Here is a 23,011-nt window from a genome sequence, read left to right on the forward strand (position 1 = left end):
AAGGGAAGGGAAGGGAAGGGAAGGGAAGGGAAGGGAAGGGAAGGGAAGGGAAGGGAAGGGAAGGGAAGGGAAGGGAAGGGAAGGGAAGGGAAGGGAAGGGAAGGGAAGGGAAGGGAAGGGAAGGGAAGGGAAGGGAAGGGAAGGGAAGGGAAGGGAAGGGAAGGGAAGGGAAGGGAAGGGAAGGGAAGGGAAGGGAAGGGAAGGGAAGGGAAGGGAAGGGAAAGTTGAGTTAATTATTCACAGAATTTAAAGCAATATTTATATGCTGAAACCATTTTTATTTCATCCAAGTAAGATTAGGTACAGCAAAGGCAGCAGACTAAAAAAGAGATATTGACATTTTGAATTTCTGTATGAATGGTGACAAGATTCATATCTTTATTTTGTCTAACAGATTTTGCTGTAAACTACTTCCAGTATGGTAATCAAGTTGCTAATGTAAGATTTTGTCAGAAACACAATAATGTGAATAAGTGATTATGTTATACTTCTAGCTATAGTTATATTTCAGTATTATCTATAAAATATAGTTATACTTTACAGTTTTTATTTCATTTTATATGTATTATAGCATAAATTGAATTAGCATGGGTAAAAATCTAGTTTAATGATAAGGCTCAGAAAGTAGTGGTTAAGGTGGCATACTTGACCTGGAAATTGGTAGCAAGTGGAGTACTTGAGGAACATCTTCATCAGCATTCTGAAGGAGGCGATGAACTCATTTCTCCCAGCATATGTGCAGGTGACAGAAAACAGGGTGACCAGTGGATACTCTCAATTGCAGACCTGCCACACCCAGAGAGGCCCAGCCATGCTGGAGGAAGGAAACAAGAGTTACACCAAAGCCAGCAAGACCAAATGAACAGCCCTCCTGCAAGAGGACAGGTGTTCAGATTTAGGACCCCAAATTCAGGAAAGAACTGGATAAATCAGGTTGAGGTCAGGGGAAACCACTAATCTGGTCAGGGCTGGAGCCCCTTCCCTGCAAGCAGAGGCTGTGGGACCAGGGCTGGTTCAGCCTGAGGAAGGTACATCTTTGGGCATACAACATCAGCCTGCAGGGAGGGGATCAAGGAGACAGAGACAGGCCATTCAGTGTAATGCCTGGAGGTGGCACAGATGATAAGAAAGATTTGCACCATATAAAAGGAGAGACTTCTCCTCATGAGGATGCCAGGCAGGGGGATGGTATCCCAGGGAGTGTCCAGCTTCAAGGTTTTTAAAAATGGGACTGGAAAAAGCTGTAATCATCCCTGTCCTATCTTGAGCTGGACCTGCTTTGAGAAGGTCAGAAAGGAGGCCTCCTGGGGTCCCTTCCCATATGAAATATGTAATTCTCTTTTTTTGCTCTGTGGTTTTTAGTAATAATGAGGTTTCTTCCACAGAAAATGCAGATGCTGTTGCAGTATGTTGTGCCCTTTTTGAAGGTTTTGATGCTGGTAAGGAGAGATGTGATAAGAAGATGCGTTATGTGGAGGATCATTACAGGCTGTTAGATAGCCTTTGTTCCATTTGGAGAGGGGTGAGAGGGTGGTAGATTATTGTGCAGATAACCTTTTTTACTTTCTGACTTTCCTGGTTTTGTCCACTCCACATTTTCTATGATAAAAAGTAATGTCTTTGCCACTTGTAGGTTACAAAATCATCAGTAACCTTTGTAAATAGGTAATATATCTCCAACTAAACAACCTTGTTATCCATCGACAAAGCTTCCTATAACTTTAAATAACTTAGTCTCAGAGCTAAATATACTTTCTTTATGGCCTTGAATTAATAGGCTAGTTTCAGTTAGTCCCTATCGCATGAGCAAGCATTGACGTATGGTTGACATCAGTGCCAAAAGTGATAAATTCAGCACTGAAATTGCAGAGTTAGAACCTTTGACTGGCTGATGCTGCAAATTCTTCTGTCCCAAAAGCATCATATGCCATTTTAGTATTACAAAGTCATTACACAGCCTGATGAATAAAAACCATTTTGAATCCCTTTCTTGATGTGTTATATTGGAGTTGAGCTAAGACAGTTCTCTATCAAGAGTTTAAGCAAAAATTAAATGTTAACACAAATATGAAAGTGCACATGGATTTGATTATTGTCCTCCACAGGAAGAAAATTATGTTCTCTAAAACTCATACCAGTTTTGTTGCTCTATAGACTCATTCCTGCCTTTTGTCTTTTCCTTCCATTAACCCTTTTAAGTTCTTAAAAAAGACTTGGTTAATAATAGGACATAATATTTGCCTTAACCTTCCACTGCCATTTCTCTTCAGTAATGGATTGCCTTGTCATTAATTATGATGTAAATCTATGGCAGTGATTTCAGTTAACCACTTTTACTTTCCTGTTATGTCTTCTGAAGAGTGGGATCAAATTCCATGCTGGAAAACATAATAAGACCTGCATTAGACCCCTTTAATGGGCACTTCATAGTACAAGATTTTGCTGGTTAGATCATCTTCTTAGAAATATCACCCTGAATGCATATAGGTAAGCAGAAAGGGAATATGAAAGTACAGATAGAACTCTTTCTTTTTTTCTTTCTTTTTTTTTTTTTTAATGATTCCATATTTGACATAAACAAAAAAAAAAAAAAGTGATCCTGTTGTAATCTGACAGAACTCAATGAGTACATATCATTGGGATGAATAAATACAGGCCAGTATGAATGCTCTCTATTCAGCTAAAAATTTTGTCAGGAATCCAATATATTCATTTTGACTGATTAACCTAAAACTATAAATCCAAACATCGGTTTTCTTATCTCCTTGAAAGACAGGGCATGCACATCTGAGCAAGACAGCCTGTGCAACAGTACCAAAAGCGAACCAAGTTATTTTTGAGATTAACCATCTTAAAAACGTTCATTCCCAAGTGTACTTCTCAAAGAATTATACACAAGATTTTGTGAAGGACTTTTACAGTCATCTCCCCACTTTATCGCTCATTACATTGTCACTGTAGCCTTGATAAGACTTTATAATTTACTGTGCCTTATTTGTTTATTTATTTATTTATATACTTTAAGTGTTCAAGCTGAAAATGTTTGAAAAGTCAGTTCTGTTCAGTGCAAAACTCTATGCACTGTCAAAGTAAAATATCCTTGGAAACATTTCAGAAATCTGAATGAACATTTCTGGATACAAGAGTCTACCTGTAGTTCAGAGCCAGTAACTTATGGTGTACTGAAACCACTCAATGAAAGAGAATAAATAACATTATTTAAATAGGCATGTGTTCCTTTATTCTACACTGTGGATGGCAGACCAACACACACAGCTTTCATATATGTGCTTTGTGTGTTTGGAGAACAATAATTTGAATTCAAGCATGTAATCTTTATGGAATCTTGCTGCAAATCTTGTCACTTTCATTATCTTTCACTGATGGCTTATTAAGAAAAAAATACTCCTCTCATTCAGTAACAAATAATTCAAGTATCTTTAAATGCCTTGAAAGCAGTAATCACTAGCTACAGCCATGGATCCAGATTCTAGTAATGGTTATTCTTTGTTTAGTTTTTATCATGTAGATTTTATTCAAATGTCTTTAAAAATACTAATTCCTGTGGCCCAGGAGGAAGAAAAATATGCTAAGAAGGCTACAGGGAAGTGAAGATACTGTGATTAGACAGATTATACATAAATTACTTGATATACAATTGAGACAGTGACTTATGCCACTTTGTAGCAGGGTTATGCATTTAGTGTATTCTAAGGCCATTAGTTTTGTTTTGTTTTGTTTTATTTTGTTTTATTGGGGGGGAGGGAGGGATTGTTTTGTCTTGTTTTTTCATTGTTGTGGTTGTTGTTGTTTAATTACTTGTACTCCCTAACATAACTAGAGTACTGTACTACACATTGGAAATATACAGTTATTTGTAAGCATCAGTGGCATACCTGAGTCCGTCTGGAAATCTTCCAGATGAAACAATACAATTTTCAGAATCAGTCAAAGTTATCTGAATGGATTTCTTTGCTTGTGCATTCCTATTTTAGGTACCTTACTCTTGACTCTCAATAATTCTATGCACCAGTTCTCTTCCATAAGCTGATTCTGTAATAAAATGCCAAGTTGGTCACTGTAACCTCTGCAGTCTTGCTTCCACTTTCTGCTTTGTGCCCCTAAGTAACTTTTTCCAGGCCAAACCTCACAAAAAGAATTTTGTCTTCGTTGTTTTTGAGCTGGAAGTTGTTCTAAACATTTTTTAGTATTCCACAGATTTCATTAAATTTCATTTTTATCTTCCTTTTTTCTTTACTCAGATCATCTCTGTGCTGAAGAATGTAAGACAGCATGTACACTGTGATGAAATTACCATCGATCCAACTTTAACATATTAAATGTTCTATGAGAAAATAACGCATCATCAGCAAGCCTACTTTGGTGACATGGAGTATATTAATGAGCCATAAGAATGAACAGCAAATATTTCTGATAGCTGGTCTGTATAACCTGCTCATAATTGCCTTTCTCTGAACTATAGTGTTTACTGTTTCTCAGCATTTTTCTTACTCTTTTGCTCAGTTTTTGCTGACTAGTTTTGCTAATGATTAGACACTGTGGGTGCAGCACTTGATGTGAATGGGCACTGAAGATATACGTCAAAGTTATCCTCACACCACCCTAGGATCTTCTAAAAATAATAGGAAGGATTATCAGAAAGCTAAGCTCAGTGCAAAACCCTGCTGGAAGATCCAGTAGATATCTGCACTGTTACAAAACTGAGCTGATTGTAGAAAGTTAGGTCAGATATATTTATTCTGCAGTGATCCATGAGTTATCTTCCCAGTCTGATAAGGCAGAGAACATCACTAAAGCAGGGAATATCATAAGGCTCACCTGGCTACATGGTAAATATGACTTTGGGCAACTATCAGGGAGTGGAGAGTTTCCTGAATTGCACTGGGATAACAAAAAATACAGCTTCATTCTCTCCATTGAACATTAGCACCAATCTGTGCCATGAAAGAAAAAGATCCTGCATATCTGTGAAACTGCCAGCTGATTATTAGGAAATTGAATATCTCAGGAGGATGCAAGCATAGCCAGACAAAAGAAAGAATGGCATGTTTGTACCTTCAGGTATATTTCAAACATTTCAAAATAGTTGAAGTTAAGAATATCTTCCCCCCTCCCAGTCCATTGGATAAATACATCTATGTTATCAACTCATATCAATGTACTTTCCCTATCAATCCCACTTCTAGGAGTCTGTTCTACTCTTTTCCCCCGTCCTCCACTGGGCCACCAGGACACCACTGATTGAGCTAAATACCATACCTGTTAAATATGATAACTGGCAAAGTGAGTTGCTGCTGACAATGGCTGAGTTAGATTTCAGCAAGAGAAATATTCCTGCTAATTTTACTTAATGTTGTGTTCTATGTAGTATTTGAGAAACAGATGAAAAAGTTTCCTCATGGGAGGTTATGGACTGGGAAGTTTATCTGCTGATTTTGAGTTGCCAGATGCAACACTGATTACAAGAGCCACTGAGATATTGCACGATCTAAAGGATAGCTCAAGGTAATTTTGGCTTCAGTTATGGGACTGAAGCATACTGGTTCCTGTAGTGGGTTTACGTGGCAAGGTTTTGGTAGCAGGGGGCCATAGGGGTGGCTTCTGTGAGAAGGATCTAGAAGCTGCCCCATGTTTAGTAAGGGCCCCACTACTGACAAGAGCTGAGCCGATAAGTGATGTTATTTTGCGCCTCTGTGAGAGCATATGTAAGTGAGGGGGAAAAAAAAAAAAAACACTGTGCCACACACAACAGCTGGTAGAGTGAGAGGAGTGAGGAACAGCCTTGCAGGCGCCAAGGTCAGTGAAGAAGGAGGGGGAGAGGTGCTCCAGGTGCCGGAGCAGAAGTCCCCTGCGGCCTGTGGTGAGGCCCATGGTGAAGCAGGCTGTCCCCCTGCAGCCCATGGAGTACCACGGTGGAGCAGGGTTCCACGCTGCAGCCCGTGGAGGAGACCATGGTGGAGCAGGTGGACCTGCACCGATGGAGACTGCGGCCTGTGGAAGACCCCTGCCGGAGCAGATTCCAGGCTGGACCTGCCTGGAGAGGAGACCACGCAGGAGCAGGTGACCTGGCAGGAGCTGCTGCCCGTAGGGGATCCAGGTTGGAGCAGTTCGCTCCTGAGGGATGGACCCCGTGGTACGGACCCATATCTGGGACAGTTTCTGAAGAGCTGCTGCCCGTGGGCAGCCCATGCTGGATCAGTTCACCAAGGACTGCATCCTGTGGGAGGGACCCCACAGCACAGGGGACGAGAGTGACCGAGAAGGAGCAGCAGAGAAGAAGCGCTATAGACTGACCATAACCCCCATTCCCCCGTTCCCCTGCGCCGCTCAGGGGGAGGAGGTGGAAGAGGGTGGATGGGGGGGGAGGTGTTTTTGGTTTCTTTCATTTGTTTCTCACTTCTCTAGCTTGTTAGTAATAGGTAAAAATCTTACTATCTCCCTATGCTGAGTCTGTTTTGCCCGTCACAATAGTTACTGTGCAATCTCCTTGTCCTTATCTCAACCCGTGAGCCCTTTTCATCGTATTTTCTCCCTGTTCCTCTTTGAGGAGGGGGAGTGAGAGAGCGGTTGTGGTGGAACTCATCTGCCCACCCGAGTAAAACCACCACAGTTCCTCAGTATGAAACTTACATATGGCTTTTCAGAAGAGTCATTAAATCCTGTCATGAGGGTTAAATGATGGGGAGTGCTAACTGGATCTACGTTTTTAATTTATCAGACCTATCCATTGTTCTGTTGTGTCTGCTAAATGTTACGAACAAATTTTTAAGATTTCAAACAGATAGATTTTACACGTTCACTAGCAACAACAAAAGAGTCTGAAGTATGGAACAGTAGCCTACTAACCAATTTTGACTATAGTATTTCCCTTTGTTTTACCTTTAAATATAAAACACACATCTAAAGAGGTTTCCTTAGGACCTCTAAATTCTGGAGCTTATTAGTTTTCCTATCTGACCTTCTACTTTCTTATCAAGCCTTTGTCCTCCCAGATCCTACACCTTTGGAGCCTAAAGGTTTCACATCGTATAAAACATAGCCTCTTGCTTGCTTGCTTGCCTATTTATTTATTTATTTATTTATTTATTTATTTATTTATTTATTTGTGTTTTTGTGTATGTGTGTGTGTCCCAGAGGTAGGTCAATCTTTTACACAAGTTTCTCAAGGATAACCCCAATGCAGGGTAAAGAGAAAGAGAACAACAACATTAAACTTTCATAACTAGCCTCAGATCCCCTGTTCTTAGAATGGATCTGCAGCTCTCGGGATGATGAGTGGTATGTAGATGTAGTTAAAAACTGCTGTATGCCCATATGGATCACAGAAAGGAGCAATGTACAGAGACTGGATTAGTATAGCAAGACTGGCTCATTTGCTTAGTAATTATGGCTGGTCTTACTCTTTTTCTGTGGCAAAGGCCAAGAGAAAGAAGCCACATAAAGAGACTCCCCAATTGGGTAAGGTCATTCACCATTAAGGAATTACAACAGATGCAATAAGGGCATAAGGATTTATTGCTTGGGGGAAAAAAAAAAAAAAAAAAAAAACAAGTGTCAAAAAATGTTGTAACGATTAGCTTAATGCAATTTCTGCAAAGAGGCACTTCTGTCATAATTAGAAATCTCTTTTGGGAAAGAAGGAAGATCAGAAACACCAAAGAAAACTAAATTACCAATATCTCTTCCTTTTCACATGCATACAGTGAAAATTATTTATAGCAATATTTGGTAGTTAGGCTGGTAGAAAAAAATAAAGAAACATTTCTATTTTCAGTGTTAGAAATTGGATTCTTAAAGTCATATGTGCTGACTTATCAATAACACATTTGTGAGAACATTTTAAATATTCTTTCTAGCTTTTTCATCAAGTATTAGTTTCAGTGCTTTTCTGGTAGTGTTATACCTAATTTTTTAGAGTATGATAATGTTATATTACAAAAAGTTAATTTTTATAGCAAAATATGCTGGACAATGATCTTTTCTAATATTTCTGTAATACCACTGCCCACAAAAAAAAAAAAATCCAAAATGAAACTAAATAAAAATTTTTGGAAACCATTCAGTAGCAGTATTGCATTGCTGCCTCTACTTGTTCACTGGTCCTGGACAAAGTTTTGTCTTCCCAAATTGTCCGTTTCAACCTTTGAACCCTCTTTTTTTTTTTTTTTTTTGATAGTGATGCAGTTCCCATCCCTGGTTCTGAAATGTGTCTATCACCATTCACCTTGTGCTGATGGAATTCACTGATCGTATATGGTAATGAACTTGCCCCAAACAGTTGGTACAGATGATACCTAGAGATACTGTTTTCTTAATCCATCATTGTCTTTTGTTTCTGATATGTAAAAGCTGTCATCATCTCTGAAGAGTCTGTATGGATATCCTCTGCAAGAATTTTAACTCTGCAAAGGCAGTGCCATGTCCCCAGAGAGGCAGGACACTCACATGCTTTGCAAGATTTAGCTAGAGCTTTGAACAATGTGCACCCAATTTAAGTAATGGATCATAAAAATAGCATGCCTGAAAACCATGACAGAATAACTTAAGTGAGTAGCAACCTCCAGTCACTAGGTCAAATAGAGGTGACATTTAAGACCAGAAACAAAAGCATATGCTGTTTGTCATACAAATTCAGTCATTATAAACGTGGTGTTCAATGATAGCTTCAACCAAATATAATACAACGTAGAAATACACTATGAAAATACTCTTTTCTTTTTCCAAAAAGGTCCATGCTAATGAGGTCAGCATGCCTTTTGAGGATATAGTTTGTTTTTAGTAAAATACAGGCTTTCCTTCATGTGGTTGGTGCAGGATTTGAAAAAAAAAGCATATTTAAGCAGGCATATTTTTAGAGTGTGGCTTGTGTTGCATACACACTCTGTCTGTCCTGTCCTTTACTACTGCATTTCTAGTTTCTTTTCTTTAAACTGTCTGATTGGGATTTCAATGCAACTCCAGACCAGGTGAGATGAGGATTTCCTCTGAGCTTCAGGATGGACACTTCCACCGTACACACAGTGAATTTAATTTGCATCTACTCTTTTGAGTTTAGGAGTTTATGTACCATTCTCATTCCAGGTCTGCATGCTCTTACTGTAGATTATATATTTTTCATTCATTCCCCTAAAAAAAAAAAAAAAAAAGTGTTGAGCCAAAACTTCTGTAGACTTAAAATAAAATAAATAAATAAAAAAGTCCTCAGACATTTCTAGGGAGATTAACAGTTGATTTATATACAATATGCTCATGAGGTGCTGGAGAAAATAAAGTAGAGACCACAGAATGACTGAGTGGTGGAGGTGGGAAGGGACCTCTGGAGATCCTCTTGTCAACTCTCCTGCTGTGGACACAGGATGGCTCAGAGAAGGGTGCCAGTGTTCAGTCACCTGCACAGTAAAGATGGGCTTCCTGATGTTCAGATGGAACCTCTTGTGTTTCAGTTTGTGCCTCTTGTGCTGGCATCAGTTATAGAATGTTACATTGTCATGTAGATAACTATTACTATTGATAATTACTTATTTCTGGAGAATATATTTCCCCTACATTTAAACTTCATGTTATATATTTTCACAAAACAAACACACATTCTTTATTATTATTATTATTATTATTATTATTATTATTATTATTTACTATTTTTACTATTTACTATTTTTACTATTAATTATTTTTACTATTATTATTAAAAGCTCATGAAAAGAATTTCATTACCTTCTTAAGTGTACTTAAAGACATGCAACTATACAAACAAGAACAATGTTTGGTTATCATTTTGTCCCCTATCACCACCCTGGAACATTTGAAAACATTATTCTGAAGGATGGTATTTTGCACTGCTGTTTGCCTGTGTGAAGATAAGTGTCCACTGTGGCAGGAATCTGTTCCTTTTATCAAACTTTGCCAGTTGCTGGAAAATGCTAACAAAAGTTATTGATGTGAGGAATAGGAAATATAGCCTAGGAGAAACAGACTGTTTCAAAGTTATTGAATGCTGGGACACAAAAATAAAATAAAATAAAACAGAATAAAATTTGTTCCTAAATATTTCCAAAGGTCACAGACAGCACTTCATTTCTTCCTATGCTTTGGCCAAAAGCAAAACCTTTTAGAACTGACACAAGAACGTCAGAAATTTTCACTCTGAGGTTTTAAATGTTTTGTAGCTCTTCTCTTCCTTTATTTAAGGAGAAGGCAAGCAGGAAGGCTTTCCCAATATTTTGAAACAAACAAACAAACAAACAAAAACTATAAGAAGACACTCTGAGGTGTTTTGCTATTTAGATATTATGCATGCAGACGTTTTCTTAAATTGGAGAATATGACAGCATTCAAGTGGCTGTCAAAATAAAACAAATTAGCCACTTCGGAAGGAAGGGTACTTGTAAAATACAATAACTTCAAAGAAACCCCCTTGCTCTTGCATTATGTGTGCAGATCTCCGCCAATAAAAGGACTAGTTTTGTTAAATTATTTTCTTAGATGGATATGCCGTAACCCCCCATATAACTAAACTAGAAATGAAAGTCTTTTCCTTTGTCCAACAGCTGTTTAGCCCTTAGCCTGAGACAGAGTACTAAGGAAGTCCACTTACGGTAGCAGTTGCTATTGCAGAAATTGTTCCTTAACTCATGATAATTACCCAGCAGCTGCCTAGTTCTGGCCCAGGAGTGATTATGTTAGGTGCTAGTGAACCGCTGCTCTTGCCATTTCCGCAGCTGGCTGGTGGATGCGGTGCCATGCCCTGGATTATGGTGCAGGAAAACACCACATGCAGAGCTGTCACAGTGGCGTGTGAGCATGGCACAGCAGAACCCATTTAGAAGGAAGAGTGAAGAACTGCCAGAGCAGAATTGGTGAAGAAAGAGGCAGATGCCCAGCCAACCCCCAAGCAGCTGGTACCCCTCCCATCCCCCAGCCAGCCACTCCACATTAATTGTCCAGCATGGTACGGAATACCCCTTTGGCCAGTTTGGGTCAGCTGTCCTGCTTCTGTCCCCTCCCAGCTCCCGCTGCACCCCCAGCCTTCCTGCTGGCAGGACAGAGCAGAAAGCTGAAAAGTCCTTGGCTTGGTGTAAGCACTGCTCTGCAACCATTAAAACAAGTAGGAGACAGTTCTTCTCAGAAAGAGCAGTCAGGCATTGGAATGGGTTGCCCAGGGAAGTGGTGGTGTCACCGTCCCTGGGGGTCTTCAAGGAAAGGTTGGACATGGTGCTTAGGGACCTGGTTTAGTGGATGACATTGGTAGCAGGGTGATGGTTGGACCAGATGATCGTGAAGGTCATTTCCAAACTTAATGATTCTGTGATACACTGATGAGAAGATTGAAAAATGAATTAATTTCTGAAACTTTCCTATTACAGTGCAGTAAATGGAGTGATTTGGTGTTTATTCATAATTGGAACCAGAAGTCCAGAAAAGAGGAATAGGTAGTAAGTGACAGTTGAATGGATTCATTGTCATTAAGAGTAAAGAAGAATGTAGACAAAATAGTGAAACTGGGAAAAGGTCTGGGACAGGAAAAACATAATTCTGTATATTTCTTCCATAAGACTGGAAGGAAAGAAAGGAGTGATAAAGCAGCAGCAATGCATTAGAGCCATTAACTTTTTTCCAATACTCATCTGTGATTAATTGGGAAAAGAGAAAGAGCTGATAGAAATCCTTTCTGATACCTGTTCAAAGACAGTAGATAGCTAATTAAAACTAATATTTCTCAAACTTTGTTGCAAGCTACCAGAAGATACCGCTGTGCCTTCTAGCTACTGGCCATGTAATTGGTAGCTAGTGTCAGCTATGACAGAGATTAGTTTGAAGTGACATTTCATTCACTAGAAAGTTGTCTGAATAAACCTGATAATGTCCCTCGGACATCAGCTTTCAGCCAGACTTGGATTACCTTAAAACTAGTGACCTAGAGATGAACTGCCTGCTCTCTGTTCCCTAAGAGATTCAGATCCTCGGGAGCACAAGTTGTAATCCCAGTTGTCTGCTAAATGTTTGACTCTATAGGTTTCTGCATAAAGTTAAAAGGAATTATTTTTCACAAAGGATAAAACATTTTAATATAAGAACAGATAAACACATTCTGCTTGTTTAAATCTTGTGAGTTCATCATTTAGATAGTATCATTTAATAGAGACTAAGAGTCTGTTCTGTACAAGACAATGATTCAGACAACAAAGTAAAGTGAAAATGTGTAGAACGAGACCTAAATATATAAATACATTTATTTTTAAAGGAAAAAAAAGCATTTTTCTATGACATAAAACAACATAGTATACAGACATCCCTCTGCAACATTTCAATGGAAAAAAAATGAAAAAGTGAAAAAGATGAAGAATTTTCAGGTGAAATATTTATGCTACTGATAACTGATGAGCTTCTTCAAAGAGAAACAGGATCTCAGTATGACTGTATGGAAAATTAATTACTTGTAAATGTAAGAAAATGCATATTTCAGAATATGAACTTCTAATTTATGCCTGACACAGATTTCTACTGTGATATTATCACGGAAGCAATATTAAGAGAATCATCATTGCCAGAAATTACAAATAAGTTCACACATTCTCCTAAGGTCATATAAGAAAAGACCGAGGATCCCATTTGAAAAAATACAGAGATTTTTATCTGCACAAAACAGCACAATCCATAGAAAATACTTTCAAATACATTTCAGAGTTTTTCTGTTTCTACTGTATTGGGTTTACAAGGCCAGGTTTTGGTAGTGGGGTGGGGCTGAAAGGTGTTTGCTTCTGCATGGGTGGGCTTTGTGTGAATAAACCAGAAGTTGCCTCATTTTGGATAAGAGCCAGCTCTATCTGGCTCCAAAGTGGAACTGCTGCTGGCCAGAAATGAGCCCACCATCAGTTCTCATGGCATGTCTGTGGTAACAAATCAAGGTGTAAAAAACACAGGGAGAGAAAAGAGAAAATGTGTAAAAAACAGTCCTGCAGACACCAAGGTCAGCGAAGAAGGAGAGAAGGAACTCCAGGTGCTGGAGAAGTTCCCCCGTAGCCCGTGGAGAGGCCCATGCTGGAGCAGGCTGTCCCCTGCAGCACATGGAGGACCACACTGGAGCAGATCTCCACGCTGCCAGCAATGGAGTGTTCCATGCCAGAGCAAGTGGATGTGGCCTGAGGGAAACTGCAGCCCCTGGGAGGCCCACGCTGGAGCAGTTTATTCCTGGAGGACTGTAACCCATGGGAGGGACCCCATGCTGGAGCAGAGGAAAGAGTGTGAGAAGGAAGGAGTGAAGAGATGAAGCATTATGGACGGACTGCACCTCCATTCCCCATACCACTGTGCTGCCTGGGGGGAGGAGAGGGTAAGTAGAAGAGCTGGGAAAGAGGGAGTGAAGATTAACCCTCCGCAAAAGAGGTGGTGGTGGAAGAGGTGATTTAAATGCATTTTTTTTTGTTTGTTGTTTTTCTCACTCTCTTACTCAACTTCTACATGGTGATAAATTAATTTACTCTTATCCAAGTCTGTTTTGCCTGTGGTGGTAACTGGTAAATTAACCTGCCCATCCTTATGTTAACCCATGAGTTTTTTCTCCCTGTCCTGATGATTAGGGGGAGTGAGAGTGGTGTGCTGGGCACCTAGTGGCCAGCCAAGGTCAGCCTATAACATAGATCTAAACAAATATAAAATGATAATATAACTCTACTAACAATAGGCATGCTTGGTTGTTTCTCGTTTGTTTGTTTCGGATAAAACCTTTTGTCTCAAAATGTTTAGAAAAGAGTCTGAGGATTAATATATCTGAGCATATTTTCACCTCGAAGGATTAATTAAGAGTCATATTTGATACCAATCAATGCTAACAAGTTGTTTACATTAGTTATATTTAGATCTTTGTGCAGTATATATTGGCAAATGGTGTATATGACAAAATTCACGAAAAGACACATTTGATAGTGAACCACATCAATGAGTCACCAGAAAGAAAGGAGAACATGTTATTGCTTATTGGTGAAAAAACACCTTTTTCCCGGCCAGAACACTATAGGAGATTAAACATATATTAGTAAAGATATATTTGCATATCTTAGAACCAAAATACTCCCTGTGATGGTGATGAGCAATCAGTGAATAAGGAAGCAATATAACAGCTACTGGGAGGTAAGACACTATCTGGACTCCAGGACTCCAGTTCCACCAACGCAAATCTCTGGTAAGTCTCTGTAGGACCAGAGGTCTGAACAACTATGTAAAAGTTTGCTCCCCAAAGTATGCTTTGCTGGTGACGCTGAGGAGAAACCACCCTTATAAATCTGTTCTCTAACAGATTCTCCCATGTAGCATCTTTCTCTGAATGCTATGCACAAAGACTGAAAAGCTGACTGCAGCTCTGTCAGGAAAAACACTGTGAGTCTACTATACAAGGAGGAGAGGCCTTTCTGATTTAGCTTTCATATAAACAGGAAAGATGTGGGGGATTGTTTGTTTATTTCTTCATTTGTGTCATTTAAAAGCATTTGTGACTACAACGTACATTTTTTGATGTAGTTAATGCATCGATTTTTTTTGCATTTTCCCTCAACCAAGACTCAGTATGATTACGGATATTTGCACAAGAGCAGGCTTGTGACAAAACTATGAAACGTAAAGGGATGCCTATCGAGTGCACTAGCTCAACAGCATATTCTCTCATAAACCACATGGACTAAGTGAAGAAGTAAAAGAAGGAACATCAGGAGGGAGAGAAATATTTACATATCACCAGTTGTGATCATGAAGGCATTTCTGCCACACACAAAGATTTTGGCATGTACAGCTGAGTCCAGAGGGTGGCAGGGAAAATGGTCTCCCCTGGAGTAAAACTAAAGATTGAAAGCTACAGGCTGAGGGAAAAATCTGAGCTTGAAAATAATTGTTCCCTTTTCCTGTGTAAGCTCGTCATTGTAATTATGAGATTAATAGGCTCTCAAATCCATGCTGCTGTTAGCCTGCAATGTGACAGCAATGCCAAACCCATACACTTTTATATGAAAAACTAAATCCAAGGGATAGATATTTGCCACTTCTCAGATCATTTGTGAGGGCAGCGTGTTTATTAGCAAGACATTGACTTGAACTCTGATCTCTTGACACAGGTAACATAATTTCAACACAACATCATAAAAGAGTCTCCAAATTTAGAGACATTGTGTACCTGAATCATTTGGAGTCACTATAACTAAGTGGCAGATGGCTGACGATGCATCATGTGCCTTTATTTTTTCCCAGCTAAAGGTTTTTTTTTTCTTTTTTTTTTTTTTTCTGGATTTCACATAATTTAAGAGAAATAACTATTTAAAACAGAATTTTTTTGAGCTTAGCTGTAACCTCTTATGTATATAAAAAATGCTCAGAGGCATCTGTAGGCATGCAATAGCTAAAGATATTCAAAATTAGATTCCTATAAAACTTCGGCATAGATCCACAAAATCACCTGAGTGTTGCTGCTTTCAACATGCTGGGTACTAAGGTAGCTGGAGTTGAGGTGAAGGTTAGTTGCCATGTACCTCAACTCTCCGTGTTTTAAAATAGAGAATGGGAGCGCAACCCTGTCTTGCAAAGTTACATAGGAGAGACACATTAAAGAGAAAAAAGAAATAGAAGTAACTCAAGAGGGAGATATGATGGAGCATAGCTCTGCCTTATTCTCTCTCTGCTTCCCTCTGAGAAAGTTAGCAAGAAGAGAAACAGAAATCCAGACGGGATCAGCCATGTAGTTTCTCCACTCACTGGGAGAATGCTCTACCAAGAATATGCTGCCAATTTATCAGTCTTTTTTATACCAGATGAGTGATATGAAGGCTAAAATAAGCACCTGAGAATATGGCCCTGAATTTTTTTTAGGGGTTATATCCTGTGATGGGAATTTTCGTAACTCTATTGACTTCACAAAGCCAATAGAAACAGAAAGAAGTACTATCCTCAAAACCCTGCTGTGCCTCTTTAGTGTGGTGTGATGTTCATTTTGTCTTTTCAATGTTTTTTCATTTGTCCATAAAAGCTGAATTGAGTATTAAGGTCTCTATTACGCAGCTTTAGTGCAAGTAAAGGTTCCAGTCTATACATGCCTGGAAACAAGTATCACAGCTTTTTTCTTGACAATTCAATTTTTACTTCAGGTGTTTCAATAAGAGAGATCATTCACTCTTATGTGGCAAAATGCCATAGGAAGCAAGTCAGGAAGGATCTTTCTTGTGTAATACCACCTATTTTAGTATACTTTGGCAAGAAAAGCATGCTTTTTGGCTTTTATTTTCTTTCCTACTGATTAGGGAAGCTGAGGCGATTCCAGATAAGAAAGGGTTAAGAATGAAACTATTAAAGGAGAACAGAACATTAGGTGTAGGGCAGGAAGCAGATGTACGGACAATGTATCTCAAAATAGGACATACGGGCAATATATCTCGAACAAGACATTGGAATCCAAGATAAGAAATAATGAGCAGAAGATTCGAAGAAAAAACAGTCCTTGCGGTTAGGAAGAAAGCTAATTCAGCAGAATCCTGACCAAGGGTGAAAAGTACACTGTGAGGAAGACTTATGGCCTTCCTCTCTGAGACCACCGACCACAGCTCGACGACCCCTGCCCAAGACCACTGAGAGGATCTGCGCAGGCGCAGGACACAAAAAACTGATTAGCATGAGAAGCGAGAGTAGGCGGGGTTAGATAATGAATATGTATAGGCGTTAATAAAATATTAATCACTGTGATGTATAAATTTGGGACGGCTTTTCACTTCGGGATGCACGATAGGCGGAAAGATCCCCCGTGCATCCGGCGCCGTCAATAAAGAATAAATCACTTAAAGAAATTGGATTTATGATCTTTGAATCAATCTGGCACCCCAGATGGGACTTCTTCTCTTTCGGACCGCAGGACCCGCTGGGAACAGGACTCCCTAGGGTACCCCCGGGATTTCCCGGAGGGACTCCTCGACTCAACGGATCACTGCGGAGGCAGACACGGACCCCATCATTGTAAGTGATTATATTCTTTATTTTGGTTTATTTGGTTGACCGGTCAATTGGGGTCGTCTGTAAGTCGGAAAGTAAAAGTTTTCTGCAAGACGGCATTTGGTTTTTTTGGAAAGCACTCAGTTGCTGTTGGGAAACAAATAACCTTTGCATGCGAGGTTGGTATTACGTTGTGTTTAAATGTGGAACTTGACCTTGGCTATTGTCTTTGGGATTCTGATTGTACTCTTTATAACGTTACTAGGATCTTGGTGTTATTGTGGAAAGCTGCCGGCTTGTATTGTGTAACAAGAAACATTCTGAACTGTAACATGGGGGGGCAGCAGAGTAGTGGGATTCCAAAGAAAAGCCCGTTGGGATGTATCTTGAGTCATTGGAAAGATATAGGGGGATCCCCCGGTGGAACTGAAAATAAGAAAACGTTGATAAAATATTGTAATCAATGGTGGCCACTTTATAAGTTGGATTGTGAGGGAAATGGCCACTGAATGGAACCTTAAATTATAATACTTTACTACAGTTAATGTTGTTTCTAAGGAGAGAAGGAAAGTGGGATGAGGTGTCATACGCAGATATGTTTTTCACTTTGAGAAACCACCCGGAATGGCAGAAGGAGTGTGGAATTAACTTAGCCCCACAGGATCCTTTGATCCTGGCAATAGAAAAGGATATGAAGAAGGAAGGGGCAGGAAAAATGAAACGATGTTGTTCAGCGTGCAGTATCGGGCAGAGATGTTTGAAATTGAATGAGTCAGAGGAGAGAATGGAGGATTATGTCCTCCCGCCCCAGATAATAGAACGAGGCGTGGGGGCGAGCTCAGGAAACGGCAGAATAGATAAGAAAAATGAGAGTTGGGGGAATGGAGACTTTACCCCGATCACGGCTCGAACCCGAAGTAAGGTCGGGCCCATTATTCAAGCCCCGTTACGACAGGCTATGGGGGCTAACGGACCAGCTCGGATAAAAGTACCTTTCACAACTGCTGAGTTAGATTCATGGAAGGAAGCTGTGAAAGGATACCGGGATGATCCAGAATCAGTGGCCCGGAGGTTTGAGCTGATTGTAAAGAATTTAGATCCCGATTGGAAAGATATAGAGATAATGCTGGCAGCATTATCGGAAACGGAAAAGCAACTGGTAATTAAGAATGCACAAACTCAAGTACAGACCGAGGTAACGTCAGGAGTTTTACCTGGAACTGTGGAGGTATATGTGCCCAGAGTGGACCCAAACTGGGACTATAATGATGAGGGTGATTATAGGTTATTAAAAAGATATCAGGAATGGATTAGGATCGCCTTGGAAAGTGCGATACCAAAGTCTGTAAACTGGTCTAGGTTATATACCATAAAACAGGGGCAAACTGAGACCCCGTCAGAATTTCTCGATTGACTAAGGACAGCAATGCAAAAATTTACAACGATAGACCCCTCTTCTGAGGAAGGTAAAGTCCAGCTAGTATCACTGTTCTTGGGTCAGTCTGCGGACGATATAAGGCGGAAGCTTCAGAAAATGAAAGAGCCGGATGTGAGAGATTTAGAAAGGCTGGTGGAAGAGGCATGGAGGGTATTTAGGAATCGAGAAGGGAATGAGAAACAAAGGCTGGGTAGGGCTATTGCTGCGGCAACTGTTGCGGCCTTACAGAGGCAAGAAGAACCTTTTCGGGGAAAAGGAAGAGGGAATGGGATAAGGGGAAGGTCAGTAAAGCCTCCCCTGAGACCGAATCAGTGTGCATATTGTAGGGAAGTGGGTCATTGGAGAAGGGAATGTCCGAAACAACGGGAGAAGAACAGGTTGATGGTAGCTAGTGTATCTCCCGACCAATGAAGTGGACCGGGGGATTCTACCCTAGCAGATCTGCTGGTTAAAATTAAGCTAGGGAAATCAGGACAGGAAGTGGAGTTTTTAATTGACACAGGAGCGACTTATTCTGTGTTAAACCAGAAATTGATACCAGAGGATGAGGATTTTGTGACGGTGATAGGAGCTACAGGCCAGCACGAGAAAGCCTTTTTCCTAAGGCCTTTAAAATATAAGTTAGGGAAACAGATGGGAATACATAGGTTTTTATATTTACCAGGATCCCCGAAGTCTTTGCTGGGGCGAGATTTACTAGAACAATTAGAAGCGGAAATTGTCTTTGAAAAAGGGAAGGTGGGGTTAAAGGTGAGAGAAGAAAAGCTGATAACCGCGCTAAGCTTAACGCTGATACAAGCAGACCCCATCGGTAAAGTACCTTCGGAGATTTTAGACCAAGTTTACCCAGGAGTCTGGGCTACTGACATCCCTGGGCGAGCCAAAAATGCAGCCCCGATAGTGGTGAGATTAAAGCCAGAGGAAAGGCCAGTTAAGATTAAGCAATATCCCCTAAGATTAGAAGACAGGAAAGGAATTAAGGGGATAGTGGATAAGTTTTTAAAACATGGACTGCTGGTTGAGTGTGAATCTGAATATAATACTCCTATACTACCAATTAAGAAGCCAGATGGGAAGAACTATAGATTAGTGCAGGATTTAAGAGCTATAAATAAGATCACTGAAGATATACACCCTGTGGTAGCCAACCCGTACACATTACTGACTAAATTAAAAGATAATTTAGTTTGGTTTACCGTACTGGATTTAAAAGATGCCTTCTTCTGCCTGACTTTAGCCCCAGAAAGTCAGAAGCTTTTTGCTTTTGAATGGGAAAATCCAGACTCAGGACGAAAGGCTCAATTGACCTGGACCGTATTGCCGCAGGGATTCAAAAACAGCCCCACGATTTTTGGGAATCAACTAGCAAAAGAGCTTGAGGTTTGGGAGGCCCCAAACACCGAAGGAGTTCTGCTGCAATACGTTGATGACCTTTTGATAGCCACTGAGAATAGGAGCAGCTGCATGCAATGGACGATAAGTCTCCTTAATTTTCTGGGTTTGAATGGGTATTGAGTCTCTCAACAGAAGGCTCAGCTGATTCAGTCACGTGTAACTTACTTGGGGTTTGAGATTTCAGGGGGACAAAGGGAGTTAGGAACAGAACGGAAAGAAACTATCTGCCGTACCCCAGAACCACAGACCATTAAGGAATTACGAACTTTTCTAGGGATGACAGGTTGGTGCCGTCTATGGATTAATAATTATGGACTAATTGTAAAACCCCTATATGACCTCATCAAGAATAACCAATCAAAATTGGTCTGGACGGGGGAAGCACGGGCTGCCTTTAAGAAGCTTAAATTGGAGTTAATGCGAGCACCAGCTTTGGGTCTACCGGACTTGTCTAAACCCTTTTGGTTGTACTCCTATGAGAGACAAGGGATGGCTCTGGGGGTGCTGGCACAGAAGCTGGGCCCCTACAGGAGAGCTGTGGCCTACTTCTCTAAACAACTGGATGAAGTAAGTAAAGGTTGGCCGGGTTGCCTTCGAGCGGTGGCCGCTGTCATCATGAATATACAGGAGGCTCGGAAGTTCACTATGGGACAGAAGATAACCGTGCTGGTATCACACACTGTCTCGGCAGTCTTGGAGCAGAAAGGGGCACACTGGTTATCCCCTCAAAGATTTTTAAAATACCAAGCAATACTGGTGGAGCAAGATGACGTAGAAATTGTGGTTACTAACATTGTGAACCCAGCTTCTTTCCTTAGTAACGCTCCTGACGAGCCAGTGGTCCACGATTGTATCGAAACTATGGAAACTGTGTATTCTAGCCGACCAGATCTCAAGGAGGAGCCCTTGGAAGACGCGGACGAATCATGGTATACTGATGGAAGCAGCTTTGTGAAACAAGGACAACGCAAAGCAGGGTATGCGGTGACGACCACTCAACAGGTAATTGAGTCGAAACCATTACCCCCTGGGACGTCTGCTCAGAAAGCAGAAATAATTGCCCTTACGCGGGCATTGGAACTAGCAGCAGGAAAGAAAGTAAATATCTGGACAGACTCTAAGTATGCATTTGGTGTGGTGCATACACATGGGGCTATCTGGAAGGAACGAGGATTATTAACGGCCCAAGGAAAACAAATAAAATATGCTGAGGAGATTTTGAAGTTGTTGGAAGCGGTAAAGCACCCAGAGAAGGTGGCTGTTATACATTGCCGGGGACACCAAAAAGGAACCGCTGACTTCGAGGTAGGGAACCGATTGGCTGACCAAGAAGCAAAAAGGGTGGCCGGATTGGCTGAGGCAGAAGCGCTCACTTTAATACCAGACGGTAAAATACAAACTTTAGGTGAAGGACAGGAACCTAGGTACACACAGGAAGATCAAAAGTTAATTGGGGACCTGGGAGGAAAAGCAAGGAGTGATGGATGGGTATACCTGAAAGATAATAGGGTTGTACTACCCTCTAATTTAATATGGCCTATGGTCATGGCAGAACATAATAAGACTCATTGGGGAGCAGACACCTTATATAAAAATCTGAGTCGAGTCTTGGTGGGAAGAAATCTGTATACTACGGTAAAACAAGTAACCCAGCAATGCAGTATTTGTTTGCATCATAACCCTAATACAGAAAATAGGGTAAAGTTCGGAATAATCAGTAAAGGAAACTATCCAGGACAACAATGGCAGATAGATTTTTCAGAACTGCCAAGAAAAGGGGGGTATCGATACTTGTTGGTTTTGACAGATACTTTTTCCGGGTGGCCGGAGGCTTTTCCCTGTCGAACCAACAAGGCAAGAGAAGTGGTTAAGGTTTTACTGAATGAGATAATACCGCGTTTCGGAATTCCGGCAGCAATGTCCTCGGATAGAGGCTCTCATTTTTGTGCGCAAATAGTTCAAGAAGTAAGTAAGGTCTTAGGGGTAGACTGGCAACTCCATACCCCTTACAGACCACAGGCAAGCGGACAAGTGGAAAAGATGAATCATCTAATCAAACAACAAATAGCCAAAATAGGACAAGAGACTAATTTATCATGGCCTCAGTCTCTCCCTTTGGCTTTACTTAGAATTAGAGTAAAACCACGGACAAAGGAAAATCTAAGCCCTTTTGAAATATTATACGGAAGACCCTATCAGTTTTTGTTCAGCGGGGAGGACCTGACGCAACTGGGGTCGGGATACTTGTATAATTATTTAATAGGACTCCAAAAACAGTTGGATCAAATATCTAAAGTTGTCTCAGGAACCAGGGCTAGAGGGCTGGACCAACCAATCCACCCCTTTAAACCTGGGGAGTATGTGTATGTAAAAGCATTTGCAGGTCGCCCTTTGGAAGAAAAGTGGACGGGACCATACCAGGTGCTGCTGACAACACATACCGCCATCAAGATTAAGGAGCAAACGGCCTGGATCCATTATTCGAGAGTGAAGAAAGCTCCAAAAGCCCCCTGGAAAGTAACGCTGGGTGACGGTGAACTGAAACTAAAGTTCAGTCAAGCGAAATGAAGACACTACGGTCAGGAGTATTTAGTAATGTAGTTAGCAGAAATTTAGTTAACAGAATTGTTTTATTTCTGTGGCTTATAGTTGTAATTGTGATTCAAGAATTGGAAGGTGCTTCTATGATGATAGAGAATGGTGGGTGGCCTTGGTCTGAAGCCGTAACCACGGAGGATAAGAACATTAATGGAAAGTTAGCTGTTGTGGTTATTTGGCGAACAAATGGTGATCATTTACATGATCAAGTCCAACCACACAATGTATCACAAGTTATTACCCACACCTATTGGGATGAACCTCACGCTAGTGAAGCAATTACTTAAACACCAAGACCTGATCAAAATTTTAAAAGGCATTCAGGAAGATGGAGAGAAGACTTTAATCACTGTCCACCATGATACAAAAGAAATAAACAGAGTTTTGCAAAGAGTAAAACAAGACACAGATCATAGCTGGTGGGACAAACTCTTTGGATGGTCGCCAACTGCAACTGGGATTTTGAACACATTGTGTCACCCAATTATTGTTCTATTGATGTTAGTTGGTATAAGTTTAATATTGTCTTTTGTAATACTTGTTTGGAATTGGAAATTGTTACAACGAATGGCAATATTAGCTTCCCTGACGAGAGTACAT

The 23,011-nt window shown here is 40.5% G+C and overlaps 1 long non-coding RNA gene across 1 annotated transcript; it reads left to right on the plus strand.

Moving 5' to 3' along the window:
* The first annotated feature begins 16,288 nt into the window (after positions 1–16,288).
* Positions 16,289–22,364, plus strand: LOC308185465. The gene is made up of 2 exons (XR_013943400.1): positions 16,289–17,159; positions 22,188–22,364. It is a non-coding gene; the product is annotated as an uncharacterized lncRNA (long non-coding RNA).
* The last annotated feature ends 647 nt before the right edge of the window (positions 22,365–23,011 follow it).

This window comes from Anser brachyrhynchus (assembly GCF_964034855.1).
Source record: "Anser brachyrhynchus genome assembly, chromosome: Z".
Lineage (NCBI taxonomy): Eukaryota > Metazoa > Chordata > Aves > Anseriformes > Anatidae > Anser > Anser brachyrhynchus.